This window comes from Podarcis bocagei (assembly GCF_964188305.1).
Source record: "Podarcis bocagei genome assembly, chromosome: 14".
NCBI classification, from domain to species: Eukaryota; Metazoa; Chordata; class Lepidosauria; order Squamata; family Lacertidae; genus Podarcis; species Podarcis bocagei.
This window is the reverse complement of record NC_138139.1, coordinates 19,400,382-19,412,912: the sequence shown is the minus strand read 5'-3', so window position 1 is coordinate 19,412,912 and position 12,531 is coordinate 19,400,382. Positions and strand designations below refer to the sequence as shown.

Genomic DNA, 12,531 nt, shown 5'->3' with positions numbered 1-12,531 from the left:
TATGTAAGACAAATGTCATTTTTACCAGATAGGACTCACATTACTTCTGCGTTGCTGTGGTGCAGATATTGCCAGTGAGGAGAGGGAAACAATCTCATCCTTTTGCCCTCACACAAGAAATTCTGGCTCCATCTTTTATTGTGCGTTAAGGCCCCAAAAGCTGAGTGCTTGTGTCTGTGAGTACAGTGTGAGAGTGTACAGTGATATATCAGTTCACAGGGATTATCTGTGTTTTTGTCTTCCTGTGTGTAACCATGGCATTATGCCCATGTACCGTACTCCGTGAGTAATGACGCTGTGCCTTATTGTCTCCCGCGCAGAGGCTGTGCGACGTTCTGCTGCCGAGATAAGGAACTTCCAATTTGGCACGAGCTGCAAACGGCGATGAAGATGGAGGGCCACTGCGTGCGTCTCTGGCTTTTAATTCCCCCTGCCCTACTTCCTCCTCCTTAGTCCTGCTTTCCCCTCCCTGAAAGCCCATCCGTGCTGTGTGCGGTGCCCTCAAAGAACAAGTAGGAGGAGGCGCTGTGTGTGTGTCTGTGTTTGTGTATGAAAGAAGGGCAGCCCCTCTCCCTGAGAAGAGACCCTCTCAACAACTCCAGGCCACCCTGCCACAGCTTATAGGTTCTCGGTGCCAGGAAGCCATTTTGATGGAGTCAAATGCCGTTTTGTAAGATGGCCGCATTGACGTGAGGTAGGTTGCACAGCTGCTGAATCATTACCGTAATGCCGAAGCCCGCCCTCTCCTCCCTTTTGATCTCGCTAATTAATTAACCCACAACGGCAGAACAATAGGCCAAGCTGGCACATCCCCATTGCTGTCTGTGCCACCTCCTTCCTCAGGCAGAAAAATCCTTGCCCTCCCGCACGAATAATTGAACTAATGGACTTTCCCCGCTTACCCTTCCTCATATATATATTTTGGTATGTGTTTATGCCTGTCTGCTGCCCATCCTGTTATCCAAATGAGGGTAGAGGCGCAGGGAGGGAGGAAAGAAATTGGTGCATAGGATGGAGTGGGGAAGAAATGAATGCTTTTATTTCTTTGCATGCCAAAAATAAATAAATACTTAGTGATTTTTAAATGGAGGGGGGGTCAGTGGGAGTGACACCCCCCCCCCGGTATAAAACCCATCAGGGAAATGACAGGATGAGCTAGCTTTGCTTTTGGTATTGTAATAGCAAACTGTAATGTCTGTTATTCCAATATGTATATGCATAAACATACATGCTCAGTCTCTGTATATTCAAATATGTTACCATATTCAAATATATCTGTAAGTAATTTGACATAGTACAAAGGACAGAAATCCACCTGTTCCTTTGTTTTGACTTTTTGTGACTGCCTGGCCTATTAATGCTTTATTTTATTTTACTTATCTATTTATCTATCTATCACCTCCATCCCACCTTTCTTCATATTAAAGACTCAGTGCAACAGGATAGAATACCCCCCCACCCCCACTGTTCAATATTATCAAGTCAAACAATGCAGAATCAAGCCAATCCTATAGATCGTTACTGCAGTAGACTGCTTCCAGTTGTGTGTGTATGTGGTTTTGTGTGTGTATGAATGAATGTGATCAGGGGTTGTATTCAAATTAGGAAAGTGTTCTGTCAGATTTCTCTTTGGTGCGACAGAACGTTCTCTCTTTCTCTCCCCCCCCCCCACAGTGCTCCTTAAATATCTTCTGGGTTTCCCCCCAATGCTCCAGTGGAGGATGGCATGGGGTACACATGGGGGAAGAGGGGGAAGATTCCTTTGTGCTAGTACAAGAATTTAGTAGGATGCCATCCACATTACCTATATGTGTATGCATAAGTGTTAAAAGGCATAATATATATTTGTTTCTCCTAAAGAGGATCAATTTGGACATTTTCCTGATGCCAAGAGGTAATCTGTTTATTCTTAATTCTGCTTTCCATGTAGCAACTCTGCAAAAAACAATACAACATAGGAACCGCACTCCCATTTCAGAAGTAGTTCCCAAATAGCACTAACTGGAATACATGCCAGTAGTCTAAGGAGGGGCACTGCCACGTTCGCAACCTGAAGTTTACGTATCCAGAGGGATACGTAAGCAGAGGTACGACTGTGTGTGTGTGTGTGTGTGTGTGTAGAGAGAGAGAAATGTGAGTGTGCACGTATTAGGCATGGCTAGTTTCTCCATTCTCTTAAAAGAGAATTTCTCATTTGACCATAGCATTTGGCAGGTGCAATCTGAAACAATGCTCTGGCAATTTTGTAATTTCTGCTGCAAAGCCAAAATAAAATGTAAACAGTGCATGAGTTAAAAATAGGTTCTTTTAAAGGCCGCCTTGTGCAAATATACATTTTGGAGGCAGACTTGCAGTTTAGGGAGGGCAGGGGTAGGGCTGAAGGAGCATTTGCCCCCCCCCGAGTTTCAGAGCATATGCAAATAATCTTTTGGAGAGCTTGCTTTTCTGATTAGCTCTCTGGCCTGTTGCAGATGTAAACTTGCCAGCTTGGTTTATGAAGCCAGGAATGAGCATTTAGAACAAGTCACTGAATGAATATTGTTTTAAACAATTAAATAGGCCCATGTCCTAAATGTTTACCCCACAGTCATGTATCCTTTTGGATTTTAACTTCAGCTTGTGGGTACCAGGGAGGACTCTGTGGGCGCATCTGCACTCTCGAGCACCCCTGTTTTATGGCATTGGGCTTGTGGGAGCATCTCTGCGCTAGCTTTTTGGCTGGGAGAGGTGGCATCTGTCCACCCCCCACAGTACCTTCTGGGACCAAAGGCGAGAGCGCTCTCTCCCTCCCACTGCCTCAAACCTGCTGTAGGGGCTTTTCTGATCTCATGTCACCATCAGCTGACAGCACACATGAACAATTTTGGGTCACAGTACTATAGAAATAGGGAAACGGGTGGCACTGTGGGTTAAACCACAGAGCCCAGGACTTGCCAATCGGAAGGTCGGTGGTTCGAATTCCTGCAATGGGGTGAGCTCCCATTGTTCAGTCCTTGCTCCTGCCAACCCAGCAGTTCGAAGGCACGTCAAAGTGCAAGTAGATAAATAGGTACCGCTCTGGTGGGAAGGTAAACGGCATTTCTGTGTGCTGCTCTGGTTCACCAGAAGCGGCTTAGTCATGCTGGCCACATGACCCGGAAGCTGTACGCCGGCTCCCTCGGCCAATAAAGCGAGATGATCGCTGCAACCCCAGAGTCGGTCACAACTGGACCTAATGGTCAGGGGTCCCTTTACCTTTACCTTACTATAGAAATACGCCTAACATTGAGTCAGATCATTGGTCCATTGTGTATTTCCTACACTGTCCAGCAATTATTCTCTAGGGTTTAAATGGGGTATCTGCAGCCTTATCTAGAGATGTTGAGGACTGAGCCTGGCAACTTCAGCGTGCAAAGCAGATTCTCTGCTGCTGAGCTATGGCCCTTTCCTAATTTGCAGTCCCCACCAATTTGCAGGGTTCTAAATGAAGATATTTTTGTATTGCATGGGGAAGTTTGCCCAGATGTCTGTGGGGACCCCCTCTGGCACACCTTCTCTTCCAGTCTGAGTGCCCCACATGTCCACAACACAAGCACACACTTCATATTAACGGGAAAATGATGATATCCTTAACCTTAGAGCTAGTGGGATGGGAGAACTTGTGGCTTTCCAACAGTTGTTGAGCTCCAACTCGTATCGGCCCTGCCAAATATGGCCAGCGATAAGGAAGGATGGGAAATGTGGTTCAGCAATAACTAGGGGGCCACAGGTTCCCCATTCCTGTTTTAGATGTGGGTGAAACTTAGCAAGTTAAAGGATCACCTAGGTAAAGGTAAAGGTAAAGTGACCCCTGATGATTAGGTCCAGTCGTGGCCGACTCTGGGGTTGCGGCGCTCATCTCGCTTTATTGGCCGAGGGAGCTGGCATACAGCTTCCAGGTCATGTGGCCAGCATGACTAAGCCGCTTCTGGCAAACCAGAGCAGTGCACGCAAATGCCGTTTACCTTCCCGCTGGAGCGGTACCTATTTATCTACTTGCACTTTGAAGTGCTTTTAAACTGCTAGGTTGGCAGGAGCAGGGACCGAGCAACAGGAGCTCACCCCGTCACAGGAATTCAAACCGCCGACCTTCTGATCGGCAAGTCCTAGGCTATGTGGTTTAACCCACAGTGCCACCTGCGTCCTTAAAGGATCACCTACACAGGGCCAAATTGACTTTCTGTGCAAGAAATAGGATGCAGACCATGACAGATTTTTTTAGAAAGTTTTTTTTTAAAAAAGGAAAAAATCATTTCCCCATCAGTGCATCATATGGTTACATCCTGATCCGGCAAAAGAAACAGGCTTCCATGTGCAGATCAATATTTTAGATTCTCTTTCTCCCACGCTTGCAGTTGGTGTAGACAGTGCCGTTTGATGTAGTGTTTGAAGACATTTCTGTATTCAGACCCACCTCTCCCCTTGTCAAGCTATTGAGAAAGCTCTTAATTTCGTTGTCAGATTCTGGTTCCTGAGTGACTTGATAAGGCCTGCATATCTGGGAGACATTGTGGCTGTTTAGCTCTATATTAATAGCAATGGTTCCTTGATACCTTCTGGACACTGTAGAGGAATTTCACATTTGCACCACAGAAAGTTACTGGTGCGCTCACATCTATTTCCTGTCAAGCTGCTTGCCTCTTGTCATCTTCATTTAAAAGCCTGCTCTTCTTGGATGTATATAGTTGACCATTTAATGATAAAGAACATAAGTTAGACCTTGCTGGGTCAGTCCAATGGCCCATCTAGTCTTTTATACTTTTCTCTCAGTGGCCAGTCAGAAGCGTGCAGGAAACCCTCAAGCAGGGTCTAAACACCACAGCCTTCTCCTCCCCTATGGTTTCCAAATGTGGAGGTACAGCATAACTATCTGTCATTGATAGCCTTCTTCTCATGAACTGGTCTCATCCTCTTTTGAAGCTCCTGTAGGAACAAGTTCCATAGTTTAACTATGCACTGCACGAAGAGGTGCTTTCTTTTACCTTTCCAGAATCTTCCAACATTCAGTTTCATTGGATGTGCACATGTTCTAGTCTCATGAGAGAAGGAGAAATCTTCTCTCTATCCACTTCTTCCATGCCATGTATAATCTTATAAATACCAGTCATGTCCTATCTTACTTGCCTTTTCTCTATACAGTGGTACCTCAGGTTAAGTACTTAATTCATTCCGGAGGTCCGTTCTTAACCTGAAACTGTTCTTAACCTGAAGCACTACTTTAGCTAATGGGGCCTCCCGCTGCTGCCGTGCCGCCGGAGCACGATTTCTGTTCTTATCCTGAAGCAAAGTTCTTAACCTGAAGCACTATTTCTGGGTTAGAAGAGTCTGTAACCTGAAGCGCATGTAACCTGAAGGGTATGTAACCCGAGGTATCGCTGTACTAAAATGCTCCAAATGTTGTAACTTTTCCTCAGAGGTGAGTCACTTGGTGATTTCGGTTACCCTTTTCTGAACATTTCCCAACTCCTGTATCTCTTTTGAGGTGAGGGTTGTGGAAAAAAGGGCTGCCTCTATGATTTTGAGCCTCTGCTTAGGACCTGACCTTTACACTGAAACGGAGAATCTGGCCACCTCTGATGAAATCCCTTTTGGACACTGACCGATTCCCGAACTGAAGCCATGACATAGAATCTTGGTTTTGAGACACCCATTGAGACACACAGTGCAGGCCTATCAAAGTTGATTTACATGGCTAACTTAGGTTCACTTCACTAGGCCTACTCTTGAGTAGAACTTGGTTGGATGCAACCCATGATGTCTAATGGAGAGAAGCTGGGATTCCCCCCTCCCCCACATGCACTTCTGGCATATGACAAACAAATAAACAAAACTAACAATAAACATGCATGCCTTTGCTAAAGCTGGTACAGGTGCACCTTGGTTCTCGATCGCAATCTGTTCTGGAAGTCCGTTCAACTTCTGAAACGTTAAAAAACCAAGACGCGGCTTCTGATTGGCTGCAGGAGCTTCCTGCACTCACGTGGAAGCCATGTCGGACGTTCAGCTTCTGAAAAACGTTCGAAAACCGGAACACTTACTTTCGGGTTTGCGTTATTCGGGAGCCAATTTGTTCGTCAGCTAAGCCGTTCAAGAACCAAGGTTCCACTGTATCCCCAAACCTTAACTAGGGTTTAAATGCATTCAAACAAAATGCATAGTCTTAAGTAGAGTTGGCAGTATTGGGGAGCTGGTAATTGGTAATGGGTAATGGAAGCTTTCAGGATTTAATTTTACTCTTACATGACACTTTACGAAGTCATCTGTTTTTGTGATGATGGGCTCCATAAATCTCAACTGTCTGTCTCCCTTCCCTTCTTCGTCTGTCTGTCTTACCATGTTCTATCCATCTCTGCCCTTCCATCTGTTTCTTGAGTTGTGCCTTGGACTGAAAAAGCATGTTAACAGTGTTCATGGGGGGTAGCGGGTGGGTGGGAATTTGTCTGGCTGGTATGTGCCAATGGGGGAGGCACTGGGTCAGAAGCCAGAAGTGACCAGATGGTGTTCCAGCTTTCCCAAATCCTTGTCTTGGGGCTCCTCCCCTCTTGAAAATGGTCAAACTCCTCGCTGCTATGAGTCTTCCTGATCCTACCTAATCTCTCTTGGATTGGATAGAAATATGCCCTTCCAAGCAGAAACCGACTCAGCCTCCCTTGTGTCCATGATCTGAATATGAAGGCTCAGATCTCTAAGCCATGGAAGGGATTGCGGATGCAAATTCAGTACTTGCATCCTAGCGCTGTAAAATTGGAAATGCAATTTTACTGGAGAGCCAGTATACATGTAATGAAGAGAGACGGGGAAGATGCAGGTTCATAGCTGGGTGGGGATTCGATTCCAACTGGGAAGCCTAATTAATCTAGTTATTTATGCATACAGTATTTAAATAATTTATATTATTGCCCTTTGCACAGGCCACAGGCTGGTTTGCAATAATAACCTACCTCACAGGGCTAATGTAAGAACAAAATCGGGGACGCCCACACCCCTGTATACTGCTCTGAGCTTCTGGGGTGCTGGGGGATGCAGAGATACAGACAGGGAAAGTGCTATTGATGATGGCTACTAACCTTGATATGGGACGCGGGTGGTGCTGTGGGTTAAACCACAGAGCCTAGGACTTGCCGATCAGAAGGTCGGTGGTTCGAATCCCCACGACGGGGTGAGCTCCCGTTGCTCGGTCCCTGCTCCTGCCAACCTAGCAGTTCGAAAGCACATCAAAGTGCAAGTAGATAAATAGGTACCACTCCGGCGGGAAGGTAAACGGCGTTTCCATGCGCTGCTCTGGTTCGCCTGAAGTGGCTTAGTCATGCTGGCCACATGACCCGGAAGCTGTACGCCGGCTCCCTCAGCCAATAAAGCGAGATGAGCACTGCAACCCCAGAGTCGGTCACGACTGGACCTAACGGTCAGGGGTCCCTTTACCTTTACTAACCTTGATAGCTTGATCTGCCACCACAATTGGTAGCAGCAACGCTTCTGAATGCCGGTTTCTGGAAACCACAGCACAGGAGAGCGTTTCTTGTGCTCTAATTCTTCTTACTGTTTTCCCACACACATTTGGTCAGTCACAATGAGAACAGCATGCTGACCCTAGATGGGCCATTGGTCTGACCCGGAAGGGCTCTTCTTATGACCTTATGAAAACTGCACAGGTGCAAGATTCATTGTAACCCCGTCCTGGGATTGAAATAGAAGGCAGGAGAATGTTTTGTGAATTTTGCGAAAGCGAAAGTAGCATTTCAAGAAAGAGAACACTGTTAGTCTACTGCAGCAGAAAGTGAAAGAATGGAAGCGTAAGGCCTGTATCTGATTAAGTCCTATTCAGAGTAGATGCATTGAAATTAATGAACCTACGTGAGTAATGTCTAAGTTCAGTAGGTCTACTCTACGTAGGACTAGTGTTTGGTACCACCCTAATATGTTTATTATGCCATAAGCTTTCATGGACTAGAGGCCACGTCAGATGCATTAAATGTTATTCTGAGTTGACAGATACACACACGCACACAGTGGAAAAAAGGAAGTAAGCCTTGAGACTAGAGGGAAATGAAATGAAAATGCCATACTTTTTGCACGTGTATATTGAGTTTTTCCTTGTAAAACCTGTCCAAAGGACCTCAATATCTAGGTGAGTTTGTGGCAAAATTCAAATCCACCAATGCAAATCAAGAACTTGATTTCCTGATGGTTTCGCATTGTGTGATTTGCACTAGCCAGTTTCTGTCTGCCTTTTCCTCGTATGTTGGTTTCAGTTCTACAGGGTAGTGGAAGTGCTGTCCTGTCCTGCTTTTAAGGCTGTGATCCTAGCTAACGCTGACTTGGGAGTAACTCCCACTAAACTCAACGCGACTTAACTTCTGAGTAGATGTGTACAGACTGCATAGTAAGAGTACGATCTGGGCGTGAACTCTCTGAAAGGCCTTGGGCAAGCCACAAACTGCAAAACATTTCATGCCTATAACCTTAGTCACCTCTGCAACAATCCTGTGAGGTACACCAGTATTATCCCCACATACACTTGTGTGCTGAGTGATTAGGGACTTTCTAAGGCCACCAAATGAGTCTTCTGGCTGAGTTGACCTTTTGAATTGGTGTGGCTTGTACTGTTACTTGCTGTATGCTATTTTAGACTCCTTGGATTAAAAGAATCAGGAATTCCTTCTTCCCAACAGCTCACAGGGGCTGGGTGTGTGTGCTGAGTGTGTTTAAAAAACCATTTTTGAAAAACCAGCATTTCGTACTGTAGTACATGAAGTAAAGAACCATCCATTGATGGTTGTGTCTAAATACGCATGTCTAAGTATATCACCACTAGTGGACATTGTGCTTTACACAGCGTTATATTGAAATCAGGCAAGCACCTTCATGGTATTCTTTTCAGCGTTTTCAGCAAAAAAACATTTTTGTTTATAGACGAGCCTACCCAAATATTTATAATGTTGACATGTGCTTACTGTGTTTTCAGTGTATTGTTGATTTTAATTTTTTTAATGTTTTAAATTGCTGTAAATTATTTTATTGATAATTTTATTATTTGTAAACCACTTTGATGGGTTCTTTTTTTAAAGCAAGTGTATACTGTATTTTTCCGTGTATAAGACGCCCCCACATATAACACGACACTTTTTTTTTTGAGCCCCAAATTAAGAAATAAATATATTTATATATTTAATTGCAACATTCCATGTATAAGATGACCCCCAATTTTAAACTTTTAAAAATTGGGGGAGAATATAATCTTATACACTGAAAAATACAGTAAATTGTATTAAATAAATAGGCAACTTCCATGGAGCTTGCACTCTAAAACAGCCTTCATCAACCAGATCTGTTGGACTACAATTGCTATAAGCTGTCCAACACATCTGGAAGGTACCAGGGTGGACTGGGAAGTCTTAGGGCAACAAAGGATGGATGGCAGTACCGTAAGTGTCCTTTTTTATATATAGATACAATTTCAGCTTCGTTTCAGTTTGGATGAAGACTGTTAAACACAGGGCTACGATGTGAGAATGGGGCAACTCTTTAAAATAAGGATGTGTCTGGCTACCCTAGGCCAGGACTTACCGTGGCTTTGTCTGCCTGGCTAAGAAGGTGAAAGTGAACCAAATTGGACAATGTTCTGCTCTCACTCAGAGGTGGGGGCACAACTTTGGCTCCCTGCCAACTACAGCTTTTGCAGCCTTTTGTTATCTGATGTTTCCAGCGCATGCCTGGCAATCCATTATTTAGGATTTAGGTTACGGGTTTTTTTGTTTTTTTTTGGTGTGTGCACGTTTCTTTGTTCCATTTTTAAAGGAGGAAGGTTTTTGCTGTGGAATTATGTGGATTTTCTAAGGGTGCTCCATGCACGCCCAGGGACACACGCTGTGGCTCTCCATGCATGTGACGAGGGTAAAATGAGAGGTCCGAGCATGAAAGATTAGGCACGCATCTAAGGACCTGCGTGGGAAAGGTGCCAAGAAGCAAATGATCAAAGAGGAACATGTGCATCCTGCACTAGAATTTGCTGGACGGCCAGATCTGTTGCAATTTATTTCCTTTCTTTCTTTCGCTCCCTCCCTCTGCGTTTGTGTAGGTCCTTGATTGCATGGCCAGTTAAAGGAAGGCTTGCAGTCTGACCTGGTATAATAAGGAAGCTGGCATAGACAAAGGAAAAACCAGGGGAGGGGGTTACTACAGCTCAGGGCTGTAGTAGTTGAGTGAACCCATAACGATATAGCAAGTTGGTATTTGTCTAAATCAGAGGTAGGGGACTTGTCTTCTGCAAATGTTGTTGGGCTTCAACTTCCATCATCATCCCTGACCATTAACTACATTTAGTGTTGTTGTTGTTGTTGTTGTTGTTGTTGTTGTTGTTGTTGTTGTTAAAATACAGGTAAAAAAAAAGTACAGTATCACATTACAAATATTTAAAATGCCCTAAATTAAACTTTACACTTATGGTTGAGAGGAAACCTTTTGTTGAATTTCGAATGGTCAGGCTTGATAATTTAACTGTTTTGCTATAATGTAAATTCTTTGATCAATTAATTGGAATTAATTTAGAGTTAGAAAAGAATGGAAAAATACACACACGGATTTATATTTGCTTTTTGTAATTTTCCATGTATGACTTGGTACATGAGGTGATAAAGTACTATATATTTTATAATTATAATTATATGTATATATATAATTTGTGTGTGCTATTTTTTAAAAGATAATAGGGAATTTTGGTAGTGTGCAATTTTAATCAAGTGGTGAATTCATTCAAAACCGGTGATGATGAACTGATCCTTAAAAATAAAATAAAAAAATAGGGAGCAGCCTTATGGGCCAAATGGGGAGGCCTGACAGGCCTAATTAAGCCCAGTAGATGGAGGTTTCCAACCACTGGCTACTTTGTCCTCATCATGAGAAGGGCCATAGTTCAGGGGCCATAGCTCAATTGCAGATTTAATATCCTGGGCTCTAACCCATGGTGTTCCCAGGTAGGAATGAGAACCCCAGCCTGGACCTCTAGATTGTCAAACTATAATCCTGACCTAGATGGACCAATGGTTAGACTCAATTTAAGGCAATTTTCTATGTTCCAAGGAACTGAAGAATTGCCCTGGTGAACCAGATGAAGCCCTATCTAGTGTAGCATTCAGTTATTAACAGTGGTTAGATAAAGGGTAAAGGGACCCCTGACCATTAGGTCCAGTCGTGGCGAACTCTGGGGTTGTGGCGCTCATCTCGCTTTACTGGCCAAGGGAGCTGGTGTACAGCTTCCGGGTCATGTGGCCAGCATGCCTAAGCCGCTTCTGGCGAACCAGAGCAGCACACGGGAACGCCGTTTACCTTCCCACCAGAGCGGTACCTATATATCTACTTTCACTTTTACGTTCTTTCGAACTGCTAGGTTGGCAGGAGCAGGGACTGAGCAGCGGGAGCTCACCCCGTCGCGGGGATTCAAACAGCCGACCTTCTGATCAGCAAGTCCTAGGCTCTGTGGTTTAACCCACAGTGCCACCCACGTCCCTTAACAGGGGTTAACCCAGGTGCTTCTAAGTGTTTTGCTACAAGAGCATGAAGGTGATAGTCTTTCCTGGTAGCTGGTACTCTGAGGTATACTGCCTCTTAATATGGAGGCTTAACTATCATGGCCAGTACAATTGCCAGACCTCTGCCCTCCATAAACTTGCTTAACCCCCCCTTTAAAAAAGCCACCCTGAAATAGTGGCAGTGAGTCCCATAGGTTTCTTGTATCTATTGATTTGTATATCCTGCCATTCTAGTTTCCATGCACCACTCAGAGCAGCATTGTGCAATGTGCACACATTTTGCCATGACTCCAGAGTCCAGCAGCAGTCAAGACTCGGAGTCAGAGGTTGCAGATTTTCTAGCTCAGGAACCAGGCCAGATGTAGGGCCTGCGGCTGATGCTGAGGAACATGAGCTGCCAGAACAAGCTCTTGTATTTGTGGGTGCCAGAGCCTGGAGCCTCACAGACACTTTCTTATGAACCTGAGGAAGAAAATGCCTCGTCCCCCAGGATCTCACCAGTCCAGTGGTGCAGGTGGGAGACTTGGAAACAGAGGAGGAGCACTTATCTTCAAGCCAGAATCTAGAGTCACAAGGGAGTGGAGTCTGAGAGAGATGATCCAAGGGGAGGAGCTTTAAAAGGCTCAATCTGCTCTGGCCTTTGTGGAGAAAGTTGTTCAGTTGGAGCTATCCATAGTCCTGCAACTTTTGACCAGCCCTGTCTTCTTTTTTGTGGGACCTGGCAGCGAATCAGATCAGAGCATATTTATGCATTAAATCAAGGGTCAGCAAACTTTTTCAGCAGGGGGCTGGTCCACTGTCCCTCAGACCTTGTGGGGGGGGCGGACTATATTATGGAAAAAAATAATGAACGAATTCCTATGCCCCACAAATAACCCAGAGATGCATTTTAAATAAAAGCACACATTCTACTCATGTAAAAACACCAGGCAGGCCCCACAAATAACCCAGAGATGCATTTTAAATAAAAGGACACATGTAAAAA

At 44.6% G+C, this 12,531-nt stretch overlaps 1 long non-coding RNA gene across 2 annotated transcripts in view; it reads left to right on the top strand.

Annotated features, from left to right (window-relative positions):
* Positions 1-12,531, top strand: part of LOC308573898 — a 98,783-nt gene that overhangs the window by 46,638 nt on the left and 39,614 nt on the right. For both annotated transcript variants that reach the window (XR_014002177.1, XR_014002178.1), the window contains exon 4: positions 321-694. This is a non-coding gene — a long non-coding RNA (uncharacterized lncRNA). The remainder of the gene's footprint in view (positions 1-320; positions 695-12,531) is intronic.